Below are 14,359 nucleotides of genomic sequence, written 5' to 3' on the forward strand. Positions count from 1 at the left end.
TCCAGCCAGTGATCAGTATGGAGACTGAGATCTTTATTCTAATAGCCTGTAGGAAACTAAATCCAAGCAAGAAGCAGTAGTGAGCTTGGGAGCTTATCCTGCCCTACTTGAACTTTTTTTTTTTTTGTATTTTTGTATTTTTCTGAAACTGGAAACGGGGAGAGACAGTCAGACAGACTCCCGCATGCACCCGACTGGGATCCACCCGGCACACCCACCAGGGGCAACGCTCTGCCCACCAGGGGGCGATGCTCTGCCCCTCCGGGGGATCGCTCTGCCGCGACCAGAGCCACTCTAGCGCCTGGGGCAGAGGCCAAGGAGCCATCCCCAGCGCCCGGGCCATCTTTGCTCCAATGGAGCCTCCGCTGCGGGAGGGGAAGAGAGAGACAGAGAGGAAGGAGTGGGGGGGGGGGTGGAGAAGCAAATGGGCGCTTCTCCTATGTGCCCTGGCTGGGAATCGAACCCGGGTCCCCAGCACGCCAGGCCGACGCTCTACCGCTGAGCCAACCGGCCAGGGCCCCTACTTGAATTTTGAGATAACTGCAAACTTGGCCCACAACTTGGACTGTACTTGTCCATGATCTCGACTGGGAGAACACAGCTACACCATGCCTGGATTCCTGAAACAGAAACTGAGATAATAAGTGTTTTAAACCACTAAGGTTTGGAATAATATTTTATGTATCAATAGATAACTAAATGAAAATCATTTCCTTTTACCCTATTTTCTTTCAGTGTCTGGCATAGTATTATATCAAAGACTTAATTGAATTTCACTCATTTCAGATTTTACTTATTTTATGTGTGGTGATACTGAGAAGATAGAATTCACAGAATTCCTTTCTGGGCATAATTTCTTGGTCAAAAACACCAAATTAAATATTTATGGTAGAAAGTTATCATCCCAAAAGCTCACTCTAAATATAAAAGATGGTCAAAATAATATCTTGCATGATAGAGAAATTTGAAATCCTGGGGGAAAGCCACAAGAAGAAGAGTCGGGACTTAAAGACTTGGTATTGGTTGGGAGATAGAAAGCCTTTGGCATGGCCAAGAATAAATAATGTTAAGTGAATATCTTGTACTAGAATTCTGTCTACAGCATTATGTTTTCCCTCCAGCAACCTCACACATTTGTGGTTAAGATGATAATAATCATGAAATACTTGATAAAACATTATTTTTGGAAAGATTTTGACAGGGCTTGGTCCTGCGTCAGAATTATGTAGAACTTAAAGTAGTCATTCAACATGAACAAGAAAGAGCTAAGAGTCCCAGGTGTATGTATTATTTAGTCCCACCATGGTTGCGGGTAATGTCGGGACATGTCAGTATCCACAGACACCTTGTGAAAGTTCTGTGGGTCCCAACACTGGAAATTCACCTAATTAGACAAGTTGTAATAGAAATCTATTGAGTATTATCATGGCCATAATGGTAATGCAGTGCTTTTGTCAATATCCACAAAGAACTGTAACCATGCCCAGATAGATGCCACATGTATGCATATGCAGAAGCTGCAGAGCTATCCAGAATGGGCAAAAAGGTCGTAGCATAAAATTAGCAGAGGAGACATTCAGTCAAAACAGAGATATTTTATAAAAATTGTATAGTCTCATTCCATCTTACACAAAATTTAAGTATAATACTTAGTTTAACTAAATATCTAATCTCAACATAATACAGCACATAAGAACTGAGAAGAAAAATAAAAACTGGACAGCTAACCCATGTGACTATACAGGGTCTGCTTACTTGTTTCTGTGAAGGCTCTTTTTTTAAAATTTGGTATGACTCAAATGTTATCCTTAGTCCCCTTTTTTAATTGCACTGCTCAAGACTATCTCAAAATCTTTCAATGAGCATTGATGTAGGGAAAAAGAATGTTGAAATAGTGAACATAAACAGAAATTATTAAGGCAATATCCAATACAGCAGCAATGAAATAATGCCTGAAATGGGAGACAATCTAAGTGAAATATAGCACAAGACCCAGTTTTGAAGGAAGAAACAGGTTTGATCTTAAAAATTCTGACAGCAAACACTCTATTTTCAATAGATTCTCAACCTGAGAGGACAAGGTTTTGATTTCATTCAATAACTGTCTCACTAAGTACCTTGTTTACACAAGTGCTGTAGAGAGGAATAAAGATCTGCTTAAGACCTAGCTCCCACCCTCTAAGAACCCACAACCACTGAACGGCAAGAGGATTTCTGAATGTCAACAGTGGAAATATTTCCAAAATAAGATTAAATTTAAATTCAGAACAAAAACAAATTATTTAACTAGTAGTTGTTAGTAGTAGTGAGAATAATTTACCCAAATCACAAAACATGACCAAGTGGCAAGCAATTTTTACAAATGTTTTAAAATGAAGCAATATAAACAACTTCATAGGTATTACAAGTGAAATAATGATCCATTAGGATGCTTTTATCATTACAGTTTCTCATGATAGATGAAGGTAATGATCTTTTTTTTTTCCTTCTTTTTTAAGTGAGAATAGGGGAGATAGAAAGACAGACTCCTGTATGTGCCTGACTGGGATCCATCCAGCAACCCTCATCTGGGGCTGATGCTTTGTTCATCTTGGGCCATGCTCACAACTGAGCTATTTTTAACACCTAAGGCAGAGACTCCATGGAACATTCCTCAGCGCCCAGCCAATGTGCCTGAACCAATTGAGCCATGGCTGCAGGAGAAGAAAGAGAGAGAGAGAGAGAGAGAGAGAGAGAGAGAGAGAGAGAAAAGAAGAAGAAGAAGAAGAAGAAGAAGAAGAAGAAGAAGAAGAAGAAGAAGAAGAAGGAGGAGGAGGAGGAGGAGGAGGAGGAGGAGGAGGAGGAGGAGGATGATGATGATGATGATGATTAGGGATGAAGAAGCAGATGGTCACTTCTCCTATGTGCCCTGACCAGACTCAAACCCAGGACATCCACACACCAGGCTGACACTCTACCACTGAGCAAACCAGCCAGGGCTAGTAATGATCATTTCTAAAAGTGACTCTGAGGTAGTAGAAATAAGGCAGGACTAGACACAGCCACATAAAATTGAGAAAAATAAAATTTAGTTTGTGACTCTAGGGATACCTGTGTACACTAATATGTCAGACTATGAGACACTTTTTTAAGAGAAAGCCTCCAAATCCCTGTGGCTGAATGACTTAATGGAAAGTGGGCAAATAATTGAAAAACATATTTTGGAGAAAAACTTCTCTTTAGCAAGGGAATAGGTTGGATGACTTTATGACCATTCTGATACGATTTCAAAGTGGCACCGTAATCAAACAAAAAAACAAACAGTGATGAAATCAGGAATACATGTAAATGTGTACTCATATGAATATGTAAGACATGTATATCCATCTATGTGACATATATTAGATTAATATGCATATATGAATACATATAACTTTTTCTTAAATCACTTAATAATTTGAAAATAAATAACCCAGGGAAGAAATATTCTTCATAAATTAGTGTTTCTAGGGAAACACTTCATGAACATAGGGTGTTTTTTTTTCCCTTGTGGAACTGAAAGGGAAATTTGATCCCTTAACCAACACAACTGGTAGCTGGTGTCAGACAGCACCAACTCTACACTCAGCTAGCTACACAAACAACATGCCCAAAAGAGGAGTCTATACACAGACAAATGGATTGACAAATAAATGCAACCCAAATAAATCAACAAGAGAAATCCCCAGAAGTGGAAGGGTTGACGCTCTATTGCTGAGCCAACCAGACAGGTGAATGTTTTTTAGTTATTTTATTGTAGCTGATTTCTAGTTTAATGCCATTGTGATTAGAGAAGATGCTTGATATGATTCCAATCTTTGAAAATTTATTAAGACTTGTTTTATGTCCTAATATGTGTTCTATCCTAGAGAATGTACCATGAGCACTTGAAAATAATGTATATTCTGTTGCTTTGGGGGAAAAGGTTCTGAAGTTGTCAAATAAATCCAGTTGATCTAGTGTGTCATTTAAGGCTGCTGTTTTTGTTAATTTTCTGTCTGGAGGATCTATTCATTGATGTTAGTGGGGTATTAAAATCTACTACTATCTTAGTATTGCTTTTGATTTCACCCTTTCTGTCCATCAAAGTCTGCTTTATATATTTAGGTGCTCCTATATTAGGTGTATACATATTTACAATGGTTATATTGTCCTGTTGAATTGCTCCCGTTATCATTATGTAGTTGCCTTCCTTTTCACTTACTATAGCCTCTGTTTTAAAGGGTATTTTGTCAGATATAAGTATTGCTACTCTAGGAGTTTTTCATTTCCATTTGCGTGAAATACTTTTTTCCATCCCTTTGCTTTCAGTCTACATGAATCTTTTTTATGATGTGGGTCTCTTGTAGATAGCATATGTACAGATCCTGTTTTCTTATTCATGCAGCTACCCTATGTCTTTTGTTTGGAGCATTTAATTCAATTACATTTAAGGTTTTTATGACATGTACTTATTTATTGCCATTTTATTCTTTAAATCTACATTCTTCTTTTTCTTGATTTTTTTCTTTCTTTGCTCTTTAACATTTCTTGCAGTACTGGTTTGGTTGTAATAAATTCCTTGAGTCTTTTTTTGTCTGGGAAACTTTTTATTTCTCCTTCAATTTTAAATGATAGCCTTGTTGAATAAAGTAGCCTTGGTTGTAGGTTCTTGTTTTGCATCACTTTGATTATTTCTGTTGGAAGTCCCAGATTGGATTCCCAGTCAGGGCACATAGGAGAAGCACCCCACTGCTTCTCCACTCTTTTTCCTATCCTTTTTTTTATTCATTTTTAGATTTTATTTATTCATTTTAGAGAGAAGGGACACAGGGGGAGAGAGAGAGAGAGAGGCAGAGAGAGAGAAGGGGGAAGAGCAGAAAGCATCAACTCCCACATGTGCCTTAACCAGGCAAGCCAGGGGTTTCGAACCAGCGACCTCAGCATTCCAGGTTAATGCTGTACCCACTGTGCCATCACAGGTCAGGCCTTCCTCTCCTTTCTTTATCTCTCTCTTCCCCTCCCGCAGCCAAGGCTCCATTGGAGCAAACTTGGCCCGGGCACTGAGGATGACTCCCTGGCTTCCACCTCAGCTGCTGAGGATGGTTCCAGTTGCAGCGGGGAAACACCCCAGATGGGCAGAGCATCGCTTTCTGGTGGGCATGCCAGGTGGATCTTGGTTGGGTGCATGCAGGAGTCTGTCTGTCTGCCTCCTCTGCTTCTCACTTCAGAAAAATACAAATAAATAAACAAACAAATCAAAAAACATTTAAACACTTGGAGGCTACATAGCATGTTATCAAATAATGAATAAATTAACAATGAGATCAAGGAAGAAATAAAAAATTTCCTTGAAACAAATGAAAATGAACTTACAGCAACTCAAAATTTATGGGACACAGCAAAAGGAGTCCTGAGAGGAAAATTTATAGCATTATAAGCATACCTTAACAAGCAAGAAACAACTCTGCATCTAAAAGAACTAGAAAAAGAACAATAAATAAAGCCCAGGGCAGTGGTCAGCAAACTGTGGCTCACGAGCCACATACAGATCTTTAGTCCCTTGAGTGTGGCTCAAAGGCCAGGTTAGGAGCACCCTAATTAAGTTAATAACACTGTACCTACCTATATAGATTAAGTTTTAAAAATTTGGCTCTCAAAAGAAATTTCAATAGTTGTATTGTTGATATTTGGCTCTGTTGACTAATGAGTTTGGCAACCACTGGCCCAGAGGAAGTAAAAGGAAGGAAATAAGAAAGATCAGAGTAGAAATAAAAGACATAGAGGCTAAAAAAAAGTACAAATGATCAATGAAACCAAGAGCTCCTTCTTTGAAAAGGTAAACAGGATTGACAAACCTTTAAACAGATTCATCAAGAAAAAAAGAAAGAGGACTCAAATAAATAAAATTAGAAATGAATGTGGAGAAGTAACAACTGACACCACAGATATACAAAGGATTGTAAAAGAAAAAAATACAATGAAAATTTATATGCCAAAAAATTGGACAACCTAGGAGAAATGGATAAATTCCTAGAAATGTATAATCTTCTAAGCTCAATCTGAAAGAATCAGAAAACCTAAACAGACAAATTACAATAAATGATATAGAACAGTTATCAAAAAAACTCCCAGCAAACAAAAGTCCTGGACCAGATGGCTTCACAGGCAAATTTTACCAAATAGTCAAAGAAAAACTAACACCTATAATTCTCAAGGTATTTCAAAATATTCAAGAGGATGGAAGACTTCCAAACTCCATTTATAAGACAATCATTATCCTTATTCTAAAATCAGGTAAAGACACTACAAAGAAATAAAACTATATGCCAATATCCGTGATGAGCTTACATGCCAAAATTCTCAATAAAATATTTGCAAACTGGATCTAGCAATACATAAAAAAAAATCATATAGCATGATCATGTTGGGTTTATTCTGGGGAGGCAAGGATGGTACAATATTTGCAAATCAATCGTGATTCATCACATAAACAGAAAGAAGGATAAAATTCATATGATTATATCAATAGATACAGAAAGAAGCATTTGATAAAATCCAGCACCCATTTATGATCAAAACTCTCAGCAAAGTGGGAATACAGAGAACATACCTCAACATGATAAAGGCCATCTATAACAAACTGACAGCCAACATCATACTCAATGGGAAAAAATTAAAAGCAATCCCCTTAAGATCAGGAACAAAGCAGGATGGCCCCTTTTATCACTTCTATTCAACATAGTTCTGGAAGTCCTAGCCACAGCAATCAGTCAAGAAAAAGAAATAAAAGGCATCCAAATTGGAAAAGAAGAAGTAAAATTATCATTATTTGCTGATGACATGAAAGTGTACAGAGAAAACCTTAAAGTCTCTGTCAAAAAACTACTAGATCTGATAAATAACTTCAGCAAGGTGACTGGATAATAAAATCAATATTTAGAAATCAGTGGCATTTTTATACACCAACCATAAACTGCCAGAAAGAGAAATTAAGGAAACAATCCCCTTCACTATTGCATCAAAAAATAAAAATAAAATAAAGTACCTAGGAGTAAATTTAACCAAGGAGGTAAAAGGTTTGTATTCAGAAAATTATAAGACACTGGTAAAAAAAAATCAAGGAAGATACAAACAAGCAGAAGCATATACCAGGTTCATGGATAGGAAGAATAAAGATCATAAAAATGTCTATACTACCCAACACAATGTATAAATTCAATTAAAGACTTATTAAATTACCAATGGCATACTTCAAGGATATAGAACATATATTTTAAAAATTTATATGGAAGCAAAAAAGAACACAAATAGCCTCAGCAATCTTGAAAATGAAGAATGAAGTGGGAGGTATCACACTTTCAGATATCAAGTTATACTACAAGGCTATTGTCATCAAAACAGCCTGGTACTGGCAAATGACAAGCATACAGATCAATGGAACAAAACAGAGAACCCAGAAATAAACCCATGCTTTTATGTCCAATTAATAGTTGATAAAGGAGGTAAAAGCATACAGTGGAGTAAATACAGTCTCTTTAATAAATGGTGTTGAAAAAATTTGACAGGTACATGCAAAGAATTGAAACTAGACCACCAGCTTACACCATTCACAAAAATAAACTGAAAATGGATAAAATACTTAAATGTAAGTCATGAAACCATAAACATGTTGGAAGAAACAGGCAGAAAACTCTCCAATATCTCTTGTAGCAATATTTTTGCCAATATATCTCCACAAGCAAGTGATATAAAAGACAAAATAAACAAATAGGACTATATCAAACTAAAAGCTTTTGCATAGCAAAAGACATCATTCACAAATTAAAAAGACAACCTGCACAATAGGAGAACATGTTTGCCATAAGTCTGAGAAGGGGTTAATAATCAAAATTTATAAAGAACTTCTAAAACTCAATAGCAGGAAGGTAAACAATCCAATTAACAAATGGACAAAAGAACTGAACAGACACTTCTCCAAAGAGGACATAGAGATGGTCAATAGGTATATGAAAAAATGTTCAACATCCCTAATCATCAGAGCAATGCAAATTAAAACCACATGAGATACCACCTCACACTCATCAGAAAGGCATTCATTAACAAATCAACATGCCATAAGTAATGGCAAGGGTGTGGAAAAAAGGTAACCCTCTTGCATTGCTGGTGGGAATGCAGTCTTGTGCCGTCACTATGGAAAACAGTATTCCTCAAAAACGTTGACGTTTCCTCAAAAAATTAAAAATGGAACTGCCTTTTGACCCAGCTATTTCACTTTTAGGAATATATTCTAAGAACACCAAATGACTGATTCAAAAGAAGATATGCACCCCCATGTTTATTGCAGCCTTGTTTACAATAGCCAAGATCTGGAAACAGCCCAAATTAACATCAGTGGATGAGTGGATTAAAAAGCTGTGGTACGTATACATAATGATATATTACGTGGCCATGAAAAAAGAAGGAAATCTTACCTTTTGCAATGACATGGATGGACCCAGAGACTATTATGCTAAGTGAAATAAGCCAGGTAGAGAAGGACAAATATCATATGATCTCACTTATATGTGGAATCTAAGGAACAAAATGAACTGAAGAACGAAATAGAGGCAGAGGTGGGGGGTCACAGGGAGCAGAGGGACAGCTGTCAGAGGGAAGGGGAATGAAGGGATGGAATCAGAGAAGGTGAAGGAATGAGGAAAATTATATATACATAACACATAAATACAGATAACAAGACAGCAAATCCCAGAGGGAAGGGAGGAGAGAGTTAGGAAGAGGGGGGCAAAAGGGTTGTAAATAGGGACATGGGGGGGTGTTATATTTAGTGGAACACTTCAATCCATGTTAACACAATAATTGAAAATTAATGAAAAATAAATAAATAAAATAAATCAATGAATGAATAAAAAAAGAAAAAAAAATGAGACTAGTAATTCCAGCTCATTGGCAGTCCTTGCTGAGAACCCTGGTTTGACAACAAGGTTTGGGGTTGACTGTTGGGACCAGAGGTAACATAAGGAAAAGAAGTACATGACTCAGTCTGACATCCATCAAGAGTTTCACAAAAAGGAAACTGAGAGCAAGTACTAGCAGGGTCATAAGACAAAAACCTAGGAGGCCCCTGTGAAAGCTAAACCTCCCCAAAAACTAAACAGAAGAATCAATCTCCTACAGAGTTATTTAGGAACCTGCATTTGATAAAGTAGATGAAACACTAAGTGATCGAATAAATTTTCAAACATTTCAGCTTAAACTGAGAACAACTTTCTGGGTACCATTAATTAGTTGAGAAGTATGTTTAAAATATGCTTATGTAATACATATAACATATATATACACACACATGCACATATATAATAGTAATGCTATTAGTAATAAAAGTAACAATTTATAACATGTTTGTATAGTAACTATATGTCAAGTGTGTGATAACCATTGAGCCTAACTATCTTATTTATTTGTCACAGCAACTTCCTGAAGAGGTATCAACTTGATACATAAACACTAATAATTGTTATGGTTTCAGAGCTATTTAGGGAAATGTGGGACTGTCTACAGGTGACAAAACACACGCTGTACACAGTAGGGCAAGGATGGAGTAGGAACTAAGGAGAAGTAGGTAGCAAGGCATATTGTGAACATTCAGACTTGTCCAGATTTGATCAATATTGTTTTTCAACAAAAATTAGTACTATTGATAATTAGTCTTCATTTATTCTTAATTATAAATAATTTTTACTGTTTTGGCACTAAAAATATAACTTGTACTCTTTTAGTCCCCTAAAAATATCTTATTACAATACTATGAATGCATATATATCTAGACTATAAATATTATATTAATTATATTACATTATAGTATAGTATAGTATAGTATAGTATAGTATAATAAAAATAAAAAGATAAGCCTGAAAATGCATTCTTAAAAATCTGTAAAAAAAACTGAAGAAGAATTTCTTTATAAGACTGATTCAGCCTGTTGCATTTATCCACCTTCGTATATATTCATTTTGATCATCTGTAATTCTATTTCTAGAATAATTAATTGCATTCTCTATTTGTAAAACAAGGGGGAAGTTATAAAATAAATAATATGAAATTGTAATAGTCCCATTAGTGTTTGTTTAATTTATAAAATGTATATGCAAATATTGTAGGTACTTTTAATCCTAAAAGCATTGTTATTAGTTAATAACTAGTTTTTATACTTGCATAATGCCAAACAGCTAGACAGAAACTGAGAATCTTAGCCAATCTTTTTGAATATTTTTTTTGATGACACAAATTCCAATGGTTGATAATTTTCAAGTGTGGTAATGATAGGTGCACACCAACATCCATTCTTTTTTTCCTGGGCACATGTAACTCAAGTGTATTTCCAGACTACTTTGTAATTGGGTTGGGTCCGGTGATAGAGTTTTACCCAATGGAAAGTGAGTGGACAAACATAATGCCATGTCAGGCCTTGACTGGCCGTGTATTTCTCTCCATGTTTTTGTCATCTAGCTAACTAGGGCTGGACCACAATCCCCAACCCAGGGCAAACTTGGAGGCTACATATTAAAAATAGTAGAGTTACTGTTATGTGTCTTCTCCTTATCTGTGTGGAGCATAGAAATTATCTCACTAGTTTTTATCACTACACTGCCTTGTGAGCAACAAAACTTACTATTGTCTTAGCCTTTACCTGTCAGGATTGATTTATTTTCACAACTTAGTCTACCTTAACCTATATTCCAGATGACTGAATTTTTTATATTTTTGTACAGTTATTTACATTTGGTACATTTTCTTTCAAGGACTGAATTCTGTATCAGTTTTTCAATTTTTTGAGCCACATCTCTGAGGAGGATAACACTGCCCCTCATAGACCTCCTCCTTTGGGGAGCAGAATTAACCAGGGGCCCCGGACTGCTTTTGGAAATATACCACTCCAAATAAGCTCCCTCCTGCAGTTCCCACGGCAGCTCACAGTCTGTGAATGAGTACGGGGCGGGGGGGGGGGGGATACTAAAGTTAACATCTTCCTGGAAAAACCAAGACATCACTGATAGTTGACTTTGACTTGAAGAAACCACATGGGCTTTGCCAAACTCAATCTCCCTTAGACTGCAGGGCAATCCAGGGAATGTGCATCCATTGTGGTCTCCATCTTCCTTTCACCAGTGTCAGACTTACATGTCATCTGATGGCTCTCCAGCTTCCCAGGCATACCTGGTATCTCTTTCCTCTTTTCTTTCACAAAGCATAACTCCTATGGAAAAATAAAACAAAAACAAGTTGTACATCTAATCCCTTTTTAGTATCTCTTTCTCTGAAGTCCTGAACTAATTAATGTAAAGCACTTCTTTGAACAAATGATATGTGTCATTCATTACTTGGAATATATGTTTTATTAGTTTCTAAAGACTGCTATAGCCAAGTATCAGAGACTGTGTGGCTTAAAAAAGAAACAATGCAGAAACTTATTGTCTATGGAGGCTAGAAGTCCAAGAGCAAGGCATTAGCAGGGTTGGTTTCTTCAGAGGGCTGTGAGGGAGGTCTGTTCCTTGCCTCTCTTCTAGCTTGTGGTGGTTTTCTGACAATTTTTGAAGTTCCCTAACTTATAGATGCATCATCCCAACCTCTGTCTTCATCTTTACAAAGCATTCTCCTTTTGTGAATGTCTGTCTCCAAATTCCCTGTTTTTATGAGGACATCAGTCTCATTTTTATATTGGATAGGTCCCACCCTACTAACCTCATACTGACAATTACTTCTGGAGAGATCCAGTTCCAAATAAGATCACATTATGAAGTATGGGGTGTTAGGATTCCAACCTCTCTTCTGAGGAATGGAGGAGAGGGACACAATTTAAATTATAACACAGTTATGAATCTCAGGGTTATATTTTCCATATGTTTGGAAACTGGCAGGTGACATACTCATGGAACTACCTTTTACTAGCAGAAAACTCAACATCATAAAATCGTAAGCAATCCTAAGTGTGAATATAAAACATTGTTTTTTATCTTTCAAAATGCTTTAAGTCCTGTGGCAATATGAATAAATAGTTCATTAGCCCAATAAAATTCTTCCTATTATACAATGTTCACTACAACACAATTCAAATATTAATCCTAAGAGCCAAAAACTCACAAACAGATCAACTTGCTACAGAAACACCAAGGGGCTACCAATTTTAACTTGACTCAAATTACTTTGACGGAATTTTATATGAAACAATGTGGTAACTTGGACCTTTAATGGGAATTTGGTATTTTTAAAGTGCTTTATGATTTACTTTTTAAAAATGAATACCTAGCATTTAATGAGACAATCCTGCTAGGAGGAAGTTTCTGACAGCCTAATGAGTGTAAGATGCTGACCCTGTCCCTTCAATGATTAGGGAGTAATCATTGAAATAGACAAAACAGAACAAATGGCAAAGTGATTATTGTGTTATCTTTCTGTAACGAAATAAAAGTTTGTGAGCATACCATAAATTATCACATTATTTCAGGCAAATGAGGAATTTCACTCATTCATTGAAAAACAGGCCCTGGCCGGTTGGCTCAGTGGTAGAGCATCGGCCTGGCGTGCGGAAGTCCCGGGTTCGATTCCCGGCCAGGGCACACAGGAGAGGCGCCCATCTGCTTCTCCACCCCTCCCCCTCTCCTTCCTCTCTGTCTCTCTCTTCCTCTCCCGTAGCCGAAGCTCCATTGGAGCAAAAGATGGCCCCGGGCGCTGGGGGTGGCTCCTTGGCCTCTGCCCCAAGCGCTAGAGTGGCTCTGGTCGCGACAGAGCGACACCCCGGATGGGCAGAGCATCGCCCCCTGGTGGGCGTGCCAGGTGGATCCCGGTCGGGCGCATGCAGGAGTTTGTCTGACTGCCTCCCGGTTTCCAGCTTCAGAAAAAAAACAAAAACACCTTAGGATAGCTTGTAATCCCCAGTCTTTGGGCCAGAAAACAAAGATAAAGAGACTAATGAAATAAATTTTTACAATGAGGTCACAGTTCCAGCAGAGAAAAAGAATATTATATTATAACATAGAAGCACTATGTAATGTTACAAGATTGCACAGGGATCCATGGGGACAATTAAACAAAAGGATGAAGATAATACTATCAGCTCTTGCTAGATTAAAATTGCATTTGTTTGCTGTATCTGTACAAACTCTTTGAATTTCCAATAATATATATATAACTCACATGAATATTAATATTTACACCAATTGTGATTATTTCACAAGAAACAATGGAGAACGATGATAAGTTTCAAAGTAGTTAGAGCTGGCCCATCAGAGTTCCACAGCTATAAACACAATATAACTATTTGCTGCTTTTATTTCAATAATGTTCACATTTGTAAATGTGTGTATTAATATGGGTTATTTATGTCAAGAATTATTAATTATGTAATATATTGATATTTCATTTTTGTGATTTTTTAACAACTATTTAAACTTGAGATTACTTTCAAAAGAGCTCATTTGTATTTATTCTCCTATCAGTAAAAATACATTTAAAGATACCGTGCTTATTAAACACCTACTGTGTCCCAACTATGTTTCAGTTATTGAATTAAAAATACTAATAATAACACTTGCAATATATAATCTTTGCCCTAAAAAAAACCTCAAAACCATGTGTTTGAGAGAGACAAAGAAAGCAACAATAATATAGAGTTCTAAAGCCTTCAGAAATGGTCGACTCAGAGATAGACACGGTATATATAGGAGTGCTCCATAACTCTGGGGGGTAGTATTAGTGTTCCGGAAATTATACTTTGGATGTGGTGAGTCAACTACGTTAGTAAAAAGGAAGTGGGATAGTTGCATGATAAGTGTCAATTTAGGAATTAAGCAGGTAAGGATTAAGAACAAGAGCTAATAATATTGGCAGACAAGATATAATTTTCACAAGAGAAGAATAAAGAGACAGAGAGAAGGAAGAAGGTCACAAGAGAAGAATGAAAAAAGAGTAAAAGAAAAGATAGTAAAATCAGGGAGCTGGAAATGATTTTTAGTCTGGAAAATAGTAAAGTGAGGAGTGAAAAGGGGGACTTTAATGAAACTGCTGGGAAAGGTTGAGGCTAGGTTCTTCAGTGCACTGTGTGCTACGCTAAGTAACCATGTTAATCACTAAGATAGCAAGGAACCGTAGACTGTATTAAGACCAGAAAATGATATGGATGTTTTATAAACATCCCTCTGTAAATGATTTATATGGATATGTCTGGAATAAGGGAGATCAGGAAGAGACAATTGTCATAATAGGTGACAGACAGTAATGGCCTGAACTAAGACAATAAAGACAGAGAAGGAAGGCAAAGATCTTAGAGTATCGAAAATACAGAATTGACTAGCTTTAATATAAA

The sequence above is a fragment of the Saccopteryx bilineata genome, chromosome 5 (assembly GCF_036850765.1).
Source record: "Saccopteryx bilineata isolate mSacBil1 chromosome 5, mSacBil1_pri_phased_curated, whole genome shotgun sequence".
Classification (NCBI taxonomy): Eukaryota; Metazoa; Chordata; class Mammalia; order Chiroptera; family Emballonuridae; genus Saccopteryx; species Saccopteryx bilineata.